Source organism: Schistocerca nitens, chromosome 6, assembly GCF_023898315.1.
Source record: "Schistocerca nitens isolate TAMUIC-IGC-003100 chromosome 6, iqSchNite1.1, whole genome shotgun sequence".
NCBI lineage: Eukaryota > Metazoa > Arthropoda > Insecta > Orthoptera > Acrididae > Schistocerca > Schistocerca nitens.
The window spans coordinates 520112910-520128416 of NC_064619.1; the positions used below are offsets into that span (position 1 = coordinate 520112910).

A 15507-nucleotide genomic window follows, 5' to 3' on the forward strand; every position below is an offset into this window, starting at 1 on the left:
CGAATGTAGGTTGTGGACAGTTGGGAATGTGGGTCTCACGGGAAGCGTGCAAGGAATAAGTCCCTGCAGTGGCACTATTCTCTGTGACCTCGGCGGCTCAGATGGTTAGAGCGTCTGCCCTATAATCGGGAGATCCCGGGATCGAGTCACTGTCGGGGCACACATTTTCAGCTGTCCTCATTGATGTATATCAACAAGACCTGTAGGCAGCTAATGGTTTCGATTTAATTATCATTTCATTCTAGATAAGCTGTACGGTCATCAATGGTATCTGTTCTTTCGGGAACAGATAACGTCTTCACATAACACGAAAACGTTTCCTGATAACTGTCCAACAGAAGTCTCCCAATAGATTAAAATACTAACTGGCCGAACTTGGGAATTACACCCCTCCACTCCTACAGGACCTTGATTTGACCTATCCTGTCCTTTACGAAAGATGCATGGATATGCGCCACAACTGTTGTATAAGCCCCTCCAAATCCTTAAACGTCATCCACTCTGTCTCGCTTTTCACATCCGTTTACGTTTCCTCACATGAATCCTTTATCATCTCACAAAGTTTCCAAATCTGCAAATTCGACTCAAGTAATCCTATTGTCTCCACTCCAGTTTCCAGTCCTAGTACGCTGCAACGCCTCTATCGACACTTTCCACCGACTCTACTCCTGCAGTCCGTCTACATCCTCAGTCCGTCCACATCCTCTCTCAACGAAGTTTCAAACGTCTCTCTGTCCCGGACTACGAAATCCACCCCAACAGGTACCTATCCTACTAACTGTAAACCTAACCGACCATTCCATTTCATCTAAGCTTCTTTTGCCTTCCCTCCCCATTCACCCCTTTCCGCCCTCCCCTCTTCACACCACCGCCAACTACTCCTCCCTTGCTGTCTCCTGACTCCACTCCTCCCTCGATACTACCCAGCAGTCCTCCATCCTTATGCTGACATCCTCCTGCCCTACTAAAAGCAAAGAATATTGTTTCATTTTGAGATCAGTGTTATATACAGTCACTACACCCGACAACGTAACCCACAAATATACCTAATCATTTAAATTCTACACACTTAAATGTCTCAGCATTTGACATAAATATGACTAATACAAGAAAACACATAATTGTTCACAATATAATCATTTGCATACTAAATTGCTCATAATTTATACTTTGAGTCGAAAGTCAATTACAGCCTGAAAAATGTGTGTTAGTAGTGTAACTGTCAATCAGCAGCACTGTTCTTGAAGTAGATTACAAACTTTATACATATCTTCACATACTGATAAGTTTTGCATTATGCTACAACTTATCACAACTTGTGGATGAATCTTAATTACACCAACAAATTTTTTTAGCCTCCTCATGCTAATCGGCGCTTATGACTCACACAGTTTTCACACAGTGGTGAGAAGCATGTGGCACAGTCCTTTAATAATGTTTAATATTTGCAGCCTGTTGTTGTTGTTTTTGCTGTGGCCTTCAGTCCTAAGAGTGGTTTGATGCAGCTCTCTATGGTACTCCATCCTGTGTGAGCCTCATCATATCCAAGTAACTTATGAAACCTATATTCTTTTGAATCTGCTTAAACTGTTCACCTTCTGGCCTCGCTCAACAATTTTTATCCCCCACACTTCCTTCTAATACTATACTGGTGATTCCTTGATGTCTCAGAATGTGTCCCATCAACCGATCCCTTCTTTTGATCAAGTTGTGCGTCAAATTTCTTCTCTCCCAAGTCCTATTCAGCACCTCCTTATTACTTACGTGATCTACCCATCTAATCTTCAGTATTCTTCTTTAGCACCACATTTCAAAAGCTTCTATTCTCGTCTTGTGTAAACTGTTTATCATCCATGAAAGGGTCCTGTAGTCCCCTTTCATTATCATTTTATTTGCTTTCTAATGATACAGAACTATCTGGCATGCGTGAGTGAATGCATGTGGGTGTGTTTCATTTTGCTATACAGTGGTTTAGTGTGCTGCAGAGAATCAGCGGTAGTCGTACAGAATGGCCATCCCTTGTAGTTTTCAGGTAGGCAAAGAGGTTTGCTCCCCTTGTGTGAAAGTTACCGGTGTTAGGTAGATGGCGGAGACCTCATCTCTGGGTTTTCCTAGCCTCGGTGTCGCGTGGGAGACGTTGGAGTGTGTGAGACAGTCAGTCTGCTTCCAGCTCGCCGAGGGTCTGCAGACGAAGTCTCTTCGAAGAAGGGTGAGTTGACTTAACTGCGTGGCGCGTTGTCTCATGGCAAGAGGGGAGCTTTTAGCTCTTCGTCTCGCGTTTCATCTTATAAAGATTGATTTGCTGGGTCGCAGCGAGGAATGCAAGGCTTTTGCAGACTTTCAGTTTGATTCCTAATGCAGACTTGACTTTGATCCGTAAGAAGAACGTGGCACAAAGGTGTTGTGTATGTTGAAGCGCCCTCGGTTCAGTGTGTATGTTTGTGTGCCTGCAACTGCGTGTGTGTGCATTCTAATCTTTTCCGAATCTTGGTAATTTTTGGTTCTTTGTGAATTTTCTTTGTCTCATTACTTTATGTCCGGTGGAAACCATCCGCATGGGTTAAGATTAGAGTTTGTTGGTCCTCTGCCATTATCATTTGTCTACTCAAACGTGCCCTCTGTAAAATGTTAATTGTTCGGGACTACGTGGTTTGATGTTACTAAAATTTGGCAACGGTAAGGAGAAATTGTGTCTCCGCGAACCACGTGGGCACACGAGTCTGTTGTGAAACGTATAGCGTTTCACAAGCAATTGTACTTATTTACTAGGCAACAGCAGTTCTATAGGTGCATTACATCAATGTTTTAAGGAATAAATAATTTTGCCTCCAATCTTATCCAGTGTACCGATGTTACGTCTCCGTTACCTACGCCATTTACCTTGTAGTTTTCCTTGTTAGCCCGTCCATAGCGTTTCCATGCGCACATGTCCAATAATGAGTGTCCCTTTTTATTTAAAACACATGCTTTGGAATAGATCTTGTTTTCAGGAATGTTGCTGCAAGCTGCATTTATGCACAGTGTTCACGCACTCTTTACTTGATTTTAATATTTGATTCATTTGAACAATTCCTGGATCATATTACTAATTGCATCCCATTCTTTATCAGTGACTTTACAATGAATGTTCTTTTGTGAGTTTTTCTTATAAATAAACTCAGTAATTTTCCGACTCAGCGCAACCTCTTATTTGTCGTGTGGCTAGAGTTGGTGGTGACCCAATCTTTTACGTTGATTTCAATGTCAGATAGCATTTTCTTACTCAAAGAGCTCGTAGCTCTTTTAGCCATCAGGATACATTCAAAGTGCGCTTCACGCTTCTTACACATAGCGACCTTTTACCCACGCTACTTACATCCATGTTTCACTTCCATAGATGGCTGCACTCGAGACAAATACGTTCAGAAAGGACTTCCTAACACTTAAATCTATACTAGATGTTAACAGATTTCTGTTCTTCAGAAACGCTCTCCTTGCCATTACCAGTCTACATTTTATATGCTCCCTGCTTCGGCCATAATCAGTAATTTTGCTGTCCAAATAGCAAAACTCATCTAATTCTTTAAATCTCTTATTTTCTAATCTAATTCCCTCAGCATCATCTCATTTGATTCCACTACATTCCAAATGGTTCAAATGGCTCTGAGCACTATGAGATATTACCTCAGTTTTACTTCTGTTTATGTTCATCTTATATCGTCCTTTCAAGACATTGTCAATTTCGTTTAACTGCTCTTCCAAGTCCTTTGCTGTCTCTGACAGAATTACAATGTCATCAGCGAACCTTAAACGTTTTATTTCCTCACTGGACTTTGATTCCTACTCCAAATTTTTCTTTGGCTTCTTGTGCTGCTTACTCAGTGTACAGACTGAATAACATCGCGAATAGGTTACAATCCTGGCTCGCCCCCTTCTCAAGCACTGCTTCCCCTTCATGCCCATCGACTCTTATAACTGTCACCTGGTTTCTGTACAAGTCATAAATAGCTCTAAATAGCCTTTCGCTCCCTGTATTTTACCCAGCTACCTTCAGAAATTCAAAGTGATTTTTCCAGTCAACATTTTCAAAACCTTTCTCTTAGTCTACAAATGCTATAAACGTAGGTTTGCCCTTCCTTAACCTATCCTCTAAAGTACGTCGTAGCTGCTTGTCTTTTCTCCAAAGGTCTTTTTAATTTACCTTCAGGTGTTATCTCTCTTTCCCCTGGTGAAATACGCTTCTAAATCCTTACTTTTTTTTCCTCTAGCAATTCCTGCTTAGCCATTTTGCACTTGTTGACAATCTCATTTTTTAGATGTTGGATTCCCTTTCACTTGCTTCATGTGCTGCATTTTTAAAATTTTCTCCACTAATCATCTAATTCAATATCTCCTGTGTTACACAAGGTTTTCTATTAGACATGGCCTTGTTACCTAATTGATCCTCTGCTGTCTTCACTATTTTATCTCTTATAGCTACCCATTCGTTTTCTACTGCATTCCTTTCGCCTGTCATCCGTTGCCTAATGTTCCTCCTGAAACTTCCAATAACCTCTTGTTCTTTCAGCTTAACTAAATACCATCTCTTTATTTTCCTACCATTTTGCAATTTCTTCAGCTTTAATCTACAGTTCATAACCAGTAAATTGTGGTCAGAGTCCATATCTGCCTCTGGAAATCTCTTATAATTTAAAATCTGTTTCCTAAATCACCGTCTTACACATTATATAATCAACCTGAAACCTACCGGTGTCTCCAGGTCTCTTCCACGGATACAACCTTCTTTCATGATTCTAAACCAAGTGTTACCGATAATTAAATACCGTTCTGTGCAGTATTCTACCAGGCGCCTCCCTCTTTCATTCCGTTCTCCACGTCCATATTCACCTATTATTTTTCCTTCCTTTGCCGATTATCGCGTTCCAGTCCCTCATCACAATTAAATTTTCGTCTACTTTAACTATTTCAATAATTTCTTTTACCTCATTATACGTTTCTTCAATCTCTTCATCATCTGCTGAGGTAGTTGGCATGTAATCTTGTACTAGTGTGGTGCGCGTGGGCTTCGTGTCTATCTTGGCTACGATAATTCGTTCACTATGCTGTTCGTAGAGGCTTACCCGCATTCCTGTTTTCTTATTCGTTATTAAATCCACCCCTGCATTACCTCTACTTGATTTTGTATTTATAACCCTCCATTCACCTTCCAGTAGCCCTACTCCTTCTACCGGACTACATTAAGTTCCACTACATCCAACTTCAACCTGTCCATTTCCCTTTTTAAAGTTTCTGACCTACCTTCCCGATTAAGGAAGGGATCTAACGTTCCACTCTCCGATCCGTAGACCGGCAGCTTGGTTTTCTCCTAATGGTGACAGCCTCCTGTGTAGTCCCCGCCCGGAGATCCGAATGGGGGACTATAATACCTCCGGAATATTTTACCCAAGACGATGCCATCATCTTTTAGCCACACATAGAGCTGCATGCCCCCCAGGAAAAATTACAGCTGTAGTTCTCCTTGCTTTCAGCCGTTCGCAGTGCAAGCACAGATAGGTCGTTTTGGTTGATGTTACAAGGTCAGTTCAGTCAATCATCCAGACTGTTGCCTTTGCAACTACTGAAAAGGTTACTGTCCCTCTTCAGGAAGCACAGGGATACCCCTGCGTTGTGGTTGCACCTACGGTACGGTTGTCTATGTCGCTGGAGCACCCAAACCACCCCACCGGTGACAAAGTCATGTTGCGTGGGGGATGGGGGATATGCAGGTAAGCAGAAAACAGATTCAGTTAGTATAAGGAACATCTAAGTCTGAACCTCAGACAAATATTTATTGCTTTTATATTTGATCTACGAGAGGGTCATCACACACTGTTATAGACACAAATCGCAGGAAGGAAAGACGTGGCCTACTGCTACTGTGCTTGACAGCTGCTAAAGAACAACTGGCCCTTGCTAAGAAACAACCTTCAATTGCTACGGAACGCCCTGCCAATGACAGTAAAAGGAAATGTAGAGGGCGGGGCGTGTTAACTGCAGCGAAACCTGTGCACGAACGCTCTGTTTGCATTCGTCAATTTATACAGTACTATGTTTGACGAAGGTTGTTTTGCGACTGATTAGCACGAAATTCCGTGTGGTACGACAACATGTTTGCAAGACATCATTTGAGTGAGCTCGAAGCCGATCAATGTGTCACTATTGTGGCAACAGCAAAAGAAGTGTCATCTCACGATTAAAATAGATCGATGAAAGTGGAAATGCTATGCGAAAGCATGGTTGGTTGGTTGATCCAGGGGAGGGGACCAAACAGCGAGGTCATCGGTCCCATCAGATTAGGGAATGATGGGGTGGAAATTCAGCCATGCCCTCTCAAAGGAACTATCCCGGCATTTGCCTGAAACTATTTAGGGAAATCACGGAAAACCTAAATCAGGATGGCCGGACGCGTGTCTGAACCGTCTTCGTCTCCAAATGCTAGTCCAGTGTGCTAACCACTGCGCCACCTTGCTCGAGAAAGCATGGCGATAGTCGTAGACGGAACACCACACTGCAAGAGGATCGATATGTAATCCTAGTGGCGCAAAGGAACAGACATTTCACTCCTAGGCAGATCGCTGCACACCTTGCAAACTGTACCGGTACACATCTCTGTGCCGGAACCATTTCGCAGGGATAAAATCAGATTGGTTTGTAGCTCCGAAGCCTGTTATATGCATCCCACTTCAACCACTTCACCGTAGAGAAAGAGTTCGTTGATGTAGGCAGCAAGTTGGTTGGGATCGAGAGTGATGTTCTCTGATGAATCCCGCTTCACTGTGGCGAGTGATTCTGGCCACCAGTTCGTGTGGAGAAAGGAGAACACGTTACACACCACAGAATGCTCATGGACGTCATCGGTATGAGCTAGGCATCGTGAAGTGGGCAAGCATTATGCACAATGGGCGAACACCGCTGCGTATCTCCGCTTAAGGTAACTATTCAGCACAGCGGCATTGCAGGTAGATTATAATGGATCGTAAGCGTCTGTATAGAGGTGCGGTAGGTCCCTACTTTCTGTTAATGCACGACAGTGCCTGGCCGCCCAGTATGCTGAGGTGTCGGAAACACTGGGAAGCGAAGATATTCCTCATATGGAATGGCCTGCCCATTCCCCGGACGTAAAAACTACAGAGCATGCCTGCGATGCTCTTCGCAAACGTGTTTCTCGATGAACACTCCCTCCCCGAACCGCAGAAGAAATGAAAACCGCCTTGAGAGAAGAGTCGGACGATATCCTCAAGGACTCTTCAGAAATTCGGTAGCGACCTCGAATAACAGGAGCAAAATGTATGTAAGTGCCTAAGGAGGACATATTCCTTACTGAGAGTCCGATATCGATATTCCTGTTGGAAACCTGACCTGTATCAAGCATGAACTTATTTATTTCCGTTATCCTGATTTCCCATGTGCCGAAAACTACACGATTTTTCGTTATAAATGTACCACTCCTTCTCTATTACGGACGTACTGTGTTTCATGTCATCCAACATCGCCCGCCATTAATGCTGTCCAACAACGTTTCTGTTTCTTAGCACCTATCTTGTAGTGTGTTTTCAGACAACTATCTTTTTGTAAAAAAAAAAAGTGTTGGAGGTGGTAGGCATTACAAACACCAGCATGGCGACTATTGTTGCGGACTTCCTCCTTGATGTGGGAGAAGAGAGGGGCGTGCAGCAAGAGAGCAGCGTGCAGCAAGTGGTAAGAGCAACAACAGCGACTGCAGGAGCGCCACCACGTGTAATCGCCTTACCAGCCAGCATCTTACATTTGGTATAGCCATTGGGTACATAAGACAAATGGTTCAAATGGCTCTGAGCACTATGGGACTTAACATCTGTGGTCATCAGTCCCCTAGAACTTAGAACTACTTAAACCTAACTAACTTAAGGACATCACACACATCCATGCCCGAGGCAGGATTCGAACCGGCGACCGTAGCGGTCACGCGGTTCCAGACTGAAGCGCCTACAACCGTACGGCCACACCGGCCGGCTACATAAGACAGTCTCCTCCGTTGCGCATAGTCGATGATTTGAACAGCAGCTGTTACGTCTCTGATGCGTTATGGCTGATGACTGTTTCTTCGAGATCTCTGTGAGATTGTCTTTCAGAAAGATAATCCAAGACCACATGTTATCCATGATGTCCCAAATTACCTCGATGCACAAGGTGTTCGACATTTTCCCACGCCAGCATGGTCTCTAGATCTCTCACCCACCGAAAGCGTGTGGTCATGGTTTGCCGAGAGACTGCCAAGCCACCACTCGCCAGCTATTAGGATTGATAAACTGTGCTTTAGAGTGGATTGGCATGCCCACATCTGTCATACAAGACCAGTTCGACTCGAAGCCAACCTGACTGAGAGCAACTGTTGGTGCCATAGGTGGCAGCCCTTTGTACAAAATTTTGCACTCTGTGAATGAGATGTGATCAAAAAGTAACGAGGAATTTTTTTATTTTCTTTTTACTGTTACATTCGATTTTCAAAATTTTTTGACCCTGATGGCACACATGTTCGTGGCGTATCTTTGACTTTTAGTTGTTTTGAATATTTAGTTTATTGTAGACATGTTATTGGCATATCTTTGAATTTCAGTTGTTTTGAATATTTAGTTTATTGTAGACAGTCGAAAAGATTACATGTGTTTTCGAGTGCTTGGCGAATTTTTACCTTCGAAAAAGATGGATCAAAGGATTTCCACTAAATTTTGTTCTAAAAATGGAATAACGAGCAGCACTGTATTCGAGATATTGACTGTGGCTTTTGGTGAATCCGTTATGAGTAAGAGAAGAGTTAACACGTGGTATAAATTTTTGAAAGAGTGTCGATGAGACGACTAAGACGACGACTTGGCTGGACGCCGTGACACATCAATTAGTAACGACGATGCAGAAGAAGTAAAGAAAATGGATCTGTAAAATCTCCAAATCATTATCAGAGACGCTGCTGATGATGGTAGCATATACTTTAGCTTATGCCAAGAATTGTTTTCGGATGTTTTGGGAATGAAACGTGTAGCAGCAAAGTTTGTTCGGAAATTGTTGAATTTCGACCAAAAACGACGTAGCTCAGGAATTGGTTAAGCGAAGCCGACGATGACCCAGAATTTCTAAAGAAGGTTATAGCAGTTGACAAAACATGTATATACGTGTATGGCGTTGAAACCAAGGCCCAATCGTTCCAATGGAAACTGTCTAAAGAGCCGTGACCGAAAAAATCGACAAGTTCGATCATACGTGAAGGTTCTTCTCACTGTTTCCTTGTATTACACTCCTGGAAATGGAAAAAAGAACACATTGACACCGGTGTGTCAGACCCACCATACTTGCTCCGGACACTGCGAGAGGGCTGTACAAGCAATGATCACACGCACGGCACAGCGGACACACCAGGAACCGCGGTGTTGGCCGTCGAATGGCGCTAGCTGCGCAGCATTTGTGCACCGCCGCCGTCAGTGTCAGCCAGTTTGCCGTGGCATACGGAGCTCCATCGCAGTCTTTAACACTGGTAGCAAGCCGCGACAGCGTGGATGTGAACCGTATGTGCAGTTGACGGACTTTGAGCGAGGGCGTATAGTGGGCATGCGGGAGGCCGGGTGGACGTACCGCCGAATTGCTCAACACGTGGGGCGTGAGGTCTCCACAGTACATCGATGTTGTCGCCAGTGGTCGGCGGAAGGTGCACGTGCCCGTCGACCTGGGACCGGACCGCAGCGACGCACGGATGCACGCCAAGACCGTAGGATCCTACGCAGTGCCGTAGGGGACCGCACCGCCACTTCCGAGCAAATTAGGGACACTGTTGCTCCTGGGGTATCGGCGAGGACCATTCGCAACCGTCTCCATGAAGCTGGGCTACGGTCCCGCACACCGTTAGGCCGTCTTCCGCTCACGCCCCAACATCGTGCAGCCCGCCTCCAGTGGTGTCGCGACAGGCGTGAATGGAGGGACGAATGGAGACGTGTCGTCTTCAGCGATGAGAGTCGCTTCTGCCTTGGTGCCAATGATGGTCGTATGCGTGTTTGGCGCCGTGCAGGTGAGCGCCACAATCAGGACTGCATACGACCGAGGCACACAGGGCCAACACCCGGCATCATGGTGTGGGGAGCGATCTCCTACACTGGCCGTACACCACTGGTGATCGTCGAGGGGACACTGAATAGTGCACGGTACATCCAAACCGTCATCGAACCCATCGTTCTACCATTCCTAGACCGGCAAGGGAACTTGCTGTTCCAACAGGACAATGCACGTCCGCATGTATCCCGTGCCACCCAACGTGCTCTAGAAGGTGTACGTCAACTACCCTGGCCAGCAAGATCTCCGGATCTGTCCCCCATTGAGCATGTTTGGGACTGGATGAAGCGTCGTCTCACGCGGTCTGCACGTCCAGCACGAACGCTGGTCCAACTGAGGCGCCAGGTGGAAATGGCATGGCAAGCCGTTCCACAGGACTACATCCAGCATCTCTACGATCGTCTCCATGGGAGAATAGCAGCCTGCATTGCTGCCAAAGGTGGATATACACTGTACTAGTGCCGACATTGTGCATGCTCTGTTGCCTGTGTGTATGTGCCTGTGGTTCTGTCAGTGTGATCATGTGATGTATCTGACCCCAGGAATGTGTCAATAAAGTTTCCCCTTCCTGGGACAATGAATTCACGGTGTTCTTATTTCAATTTCCAGGAGTGTAGAATCGGGCAGAGCGTCATAAGTTCCTGCCTTATGGTTGTGCGGTCAATAAGGAATACCACCTGAAAGTTATTAGGCGTTTGTGTGAAGCACTTCGGAGGAAACAACCAGAACGCTGGCAAAACCACCCGAGAAAATTGCAAAACGGTAATTCCCCCGCTCACTGCCGGCCGGAGTGGCCGTGCGGCTCTGGGCGCTACAGTCTGGAACCGAGCGACCGCTACGGTCGCAGGTTCGAATCCTGCCTCGGGAATGGATGTGTGTGATGTCCTTAGGTTAGTTAGGTTTAAGTAGTTTTAAGTTCTAGGCGACTGATGACCTCAGAAGTTAAGTCGCATAGTGCTCAGAGCCATTTGAACAATTTGCACCCCGCTCACTCCACAACTTCTGTTCGTGATTTTTTAGCGAAAAACAAACCCGTTACGTTGCCTCAGCCACCGTATTCGCCGGATATGGCCCCCTCCGACTTCTTTTTATTCCCGAGGCTGAAGAGAACTACGGAAGGACGTCGTTCTGCCGCCACTGATGAAAGAAAAACAGAATCGCTGGAGGAGATGAACAGCACAACGAAAAGTGACTTCCAGAAGCGCTTCCAAGATTGGAGAAAGCGCTAGCGCTGGTACAAGTGTATTGCATCTGAGGGGAATTACTTTGAAGGGGACAATGCTCACGTTGATGAATAAATAAAGATTATTTAAGAGAAATAAAATTCCCGTTACTTGTTGATCACACCTCGTACATCAAAATTACCTACAAATTTAACATGTATTCTTCTTACTGTATTGTAGACGCACAATAGCTGAAATTTCGTTATTTGGTATCCTTTCCGGTATTGCAGTTTTAATGGCCACCAGTTTAGATACATTTTTGTAATAACATTGTATACCTGCACAAGGTTCTTCATGGAACTCAGTTGCTCGACAATTCGACTCCCAGATTGTACGCAGGCACGACATTCTCGCACAAAGTTATATCGCACCTTTTCGAACGACCTCTGTGCTATTAGAACAATATCACAGGCAACGAGACTTCACCAGAAGATCCTCTTCCACAGGTTGTTACACAATGTTTTGACGATTTAAAATTTGAATAACACACAAAGTAACCGAGAGACAAAGTTGGACATATTAAAAAATGGTTCAAATGGCTCTGAGCACTATGGGACTTAACTTCTGAGGTCATCAGTCCCCTAGAACTTAGAACTACTTAAACCTAACTAACCTAAGGACATCACATACACTCATGCCCGAGGCAGGATTCGAACCTGCGACCGTAGCGGTCGCGCGGTTCCAGACTGTAGCGCCTAGAAACGCTCGGCCACCCCGGCCGGCTGGATATATTACACAAAGTACAACATTTATCCACGATTCTTTATGAAATACTACATCGGACAAATGACGACCATTCACGCCTACACTTTACTCGATCTGTTTCACCCGGTTTTTGAACACACCTTTCGTAACTGCTGGAGGAATTCTGGAAATTTCATCGTGAATTCGATCTTTTCACTCTTGCAAGCTTCTCCGACGGTCGGAATACACTCTGGCCGTCAAATATCCCCATAGATAAAAGTCTGGCGTGGTTAACTCAGGCATGTCGCGCCGTCGTGTTGGAACGTTTTCGTAACGTTTTCTTAACGAACGACGAGAGCTCGCCTGTAAACTATTACACAAACATTCGATGTTCCATGGAGAGCTGGCGGTTTTTCGAGGGCCGGTTGTCTTTCGAATCAATGCACTGGCAGTTGCACGGAAATTTCTCATTCAGTTCAGTATTGTTACATGGGCAGGGAGTGGAAATCGCGGCTGAGTATGGAAATGCTTACTTAAGCCACTTTGCACGCGCACGACAAATTCACTGTAGCGAAAATAGCACTGTACCGCGAACACACGATATTGCTTCGACCAGTACGTCATGATTACTGACCTGCGTATGGGATGAAACTCGATACTCTGTACTGTTAATAGACGGCACCAGCGCCGCTGTATATTGTTTTTAGCGCGCGCTGTTAAAATATGAAATTGTTAAAACATTGTGAAGCACCCTATATAGTGACAGGTGTCACATATTCAAGACTTTTACAGGGACACACTAGAAGAAATTGATAACAGTCAGATCAGGTAAATGAGTTGGCAACGGAAAAGGACGCGCAAGTTCGTGGAATGGCGTCCGCGAGAAAGATAATTAAATTTGCTGGGGCTCCATCATGTCGGAAGCGTATGGATCACGTAGGGTACCTTCCAACAGCTTGAGGCGTACGTCTCTTAGAAACAGAATGTACACCGGAGCAATTAAGCGAACAGGTAAGTTATACAAGCCTTTTAACGGATCGGTGAGTGTGCCTACCCGTAAGTTCACTCCACATTTGATATTCATGGTTTTCATAACTGCAGGATGGGGATCCATCGCCCAAAAAAGGCTTGGAACTGTTGAGCTCTCCGTTACAAAAGAGGACAGTGGTTTTGGCAGGGAAGAGGGCGGGAGGGGGAGAGGTGGGACAAGAAGAAAAACTGGTTTTCCTTAACTTATGGGGTTCAATACCAGCCAATTACGGAGGAAATTTCCCTAAGTATTGTGATGAGCAGACAGCAAGCACAACTGTCGTCTGATCCGTGTTTGAAGGACGACTAGGTCGAACATCGAAATATTAAGCACAAAAATAGGATTGTCACACGCCTTGTAGGTTCGTGGACAGTGCCTGTCTCGTGATGTAAGTTGATGCGATTTCTCGACGGTCGCGCTATGGAATCAGTCTAATCTATGGCTTGGGATGCATCAAGCATTAATATACTTGATGCGTGCCTTATTGTACTCTATGTGCATACTTATCTAAGACGAGAGATGTACCGGGAAGCAATTTTTAAAATTATTTTCACTTACCTCGTGCTTTTTACTTCTGTCTTAGGATCAGTCACAAGTGTCTCTTGGTTGAGACTTCAACACTTCGCTGGCAGCGCTTCACTTTAAAAGAGCGCGACTTCCTTATCGCGAACCCATTCCCTTGACGGTCAAGGAGGACTTAAACAGTGGTGAAAAGGCAATTGAGGACGCAGCTGTACTTTCCACAGACTATCAGCTCCAGCCTTGTAGAACTCATATCGTATTGTTCCTCGTAGTCGTTAAAATGACTTACGTTCTTCACTTCCTCGCCCTACTTGGAAGTAATGTTTTACTGCTTCGAACTATAAATATTTCGAAGACCAATGTTTGTGCGATAACGTCGTATCAGTCAATATTTTAAAATCGCACTCGTTTTGTTGCTTCATGTAATTCAGCCTTTGTAGGTTAGTTGGGTAGTGCACGCTAGCAGAGTGTCGCTGTATCCGCCGGAAGCTCGTCCCGATTATTTATGGTGGAAGGCATCATCGGAATTCGGGCATTGGGATGAAAAAGATGGTGACTTACAGGTCATGGACTAAACAGGCACATGGCATCGTTAATCTTTCCTTTAGTGTGATTTCATTCCCCTGCCCCATATCGGCAGTGGAGGGCTGGCAGCGGCACAATCCGCTGTTCTTCAACGGAGTGATACATTTAATAAAAGCCGGCCGGGGTGGCCGAGCGGTTCTAGGCGCTACAGTCTGGAACCGTGCGAACGCTACGGTCGCAGGTTCGAATTCTGCCTCGGGCATGGATGTGTGTGATGTCCTTAGGTTAGTTAGGTTTAAGTAGTTCTAAGTTCTAGGGGACTGATGACCTCAGAAGTTAAGTCCCATAGTGCTCAGAGCCATTTGAACCATTTAATAAAAATATGAAAACAAGACATATAAAAGGCGATAAAGGGAGATATAAGAACTTAATAAGGGGAGACAGTGGGGGTTAAAATATACATGTACACAGAGACGCTCATGTGGGACAGTTAAAGAAGCCCACATAAAGTTAAAAAGCACAGTTGGCGATTTGCATAGCATGTAAAAAACACCGAAGACACACAAGTTAAAGGTTGGCCACAGTATTAAAATGCACCAGAGTAACGACATTTAAATACCACTGCACGGGACGCAGCACACACAATGAAGAGTAAAAACTGCCAGGAGGGACCTGCCAAGAGAGGGGAAATAGGGGACAAGTGGGGGCAGAGCGGGAGGGGGTTGGAGAGGGTAGGAGGAGAAGCAAGGGGGTCGGATGGCGCACCAAGGGCCAGGAGATGGACAGGGTGGGAAATGGAGAGGGAAGGCAATTCACAAGGGAGCAGTGCAGAAGTGTGCACTGGAAAGGGAAGGGGTGGAGGAGGGAGGAAAAAACTGCACAGAAAAAGGGAAGAGGAGGGGACAGGGAGCCCTGAGGAGGGGGAGGGGGATTGTGGGGTTAGAGTTGGTAGGAGAGGCAGATATCAGGGCATAGCTCATCACCTGGGAGGGGTGGGCGCTGGAAGCTGCATTGGGAAAGGAGGTGGAGGGTGTGGAATTGGAGAGAGCGTGGGACACCATGGTAAAGGTGCGGCAACAGGCTGGCGGTAGAGAGGACAGAAGACACCAGGGGGTGGGGTGATCGAGTCTTCAGATGATGTACAGGGTGTGGATGTGTTCGAGGAAAAGGAGAAGATGTGAGAATGGGATGATGTAGAGGATTCGTGTGGGGGACAGGAGGCAGATACAGAAGGCGAGGCGGAGTGCATGGCATTCAAGGATTTGGAGGGCTTTATAGAATCTGGCAGGGTGGAAATCTAGGCGACGCTGGCATAACAAAGGATGGGATGGATTAAGGATTTGTTAGTGTGAAGGATGGTGGAAGAATGCAGTCCCCATGTCTGGCTGGACAGGAGTTTCAGGAGGCAGAGTCTACTATGGGCTTTGT

General features: G+C 45.5%; 1 protein-coding gene across 1 annotated transcript in view; it reads right to left on the minus strand.

Annotated features, from left to right (window-relative positions):
- Positions 1-13688, minus strand: part of LOC126262875 (uncharacterized) — a 36478-nt gene extending 22790 nt beyond the window's left edge. The window contains exon 1 of the mRNA XM_049959744.1: positions 13591-13688. The gene's annotated coding sequence lies outside the window, so the exon portion shown is untranslated. The remainder of the gene's footprint in view (positions 1-13590) is intronic.
- Between the last annotated feature and the right edge of the window lie 1819 nt (positions 13689-15507).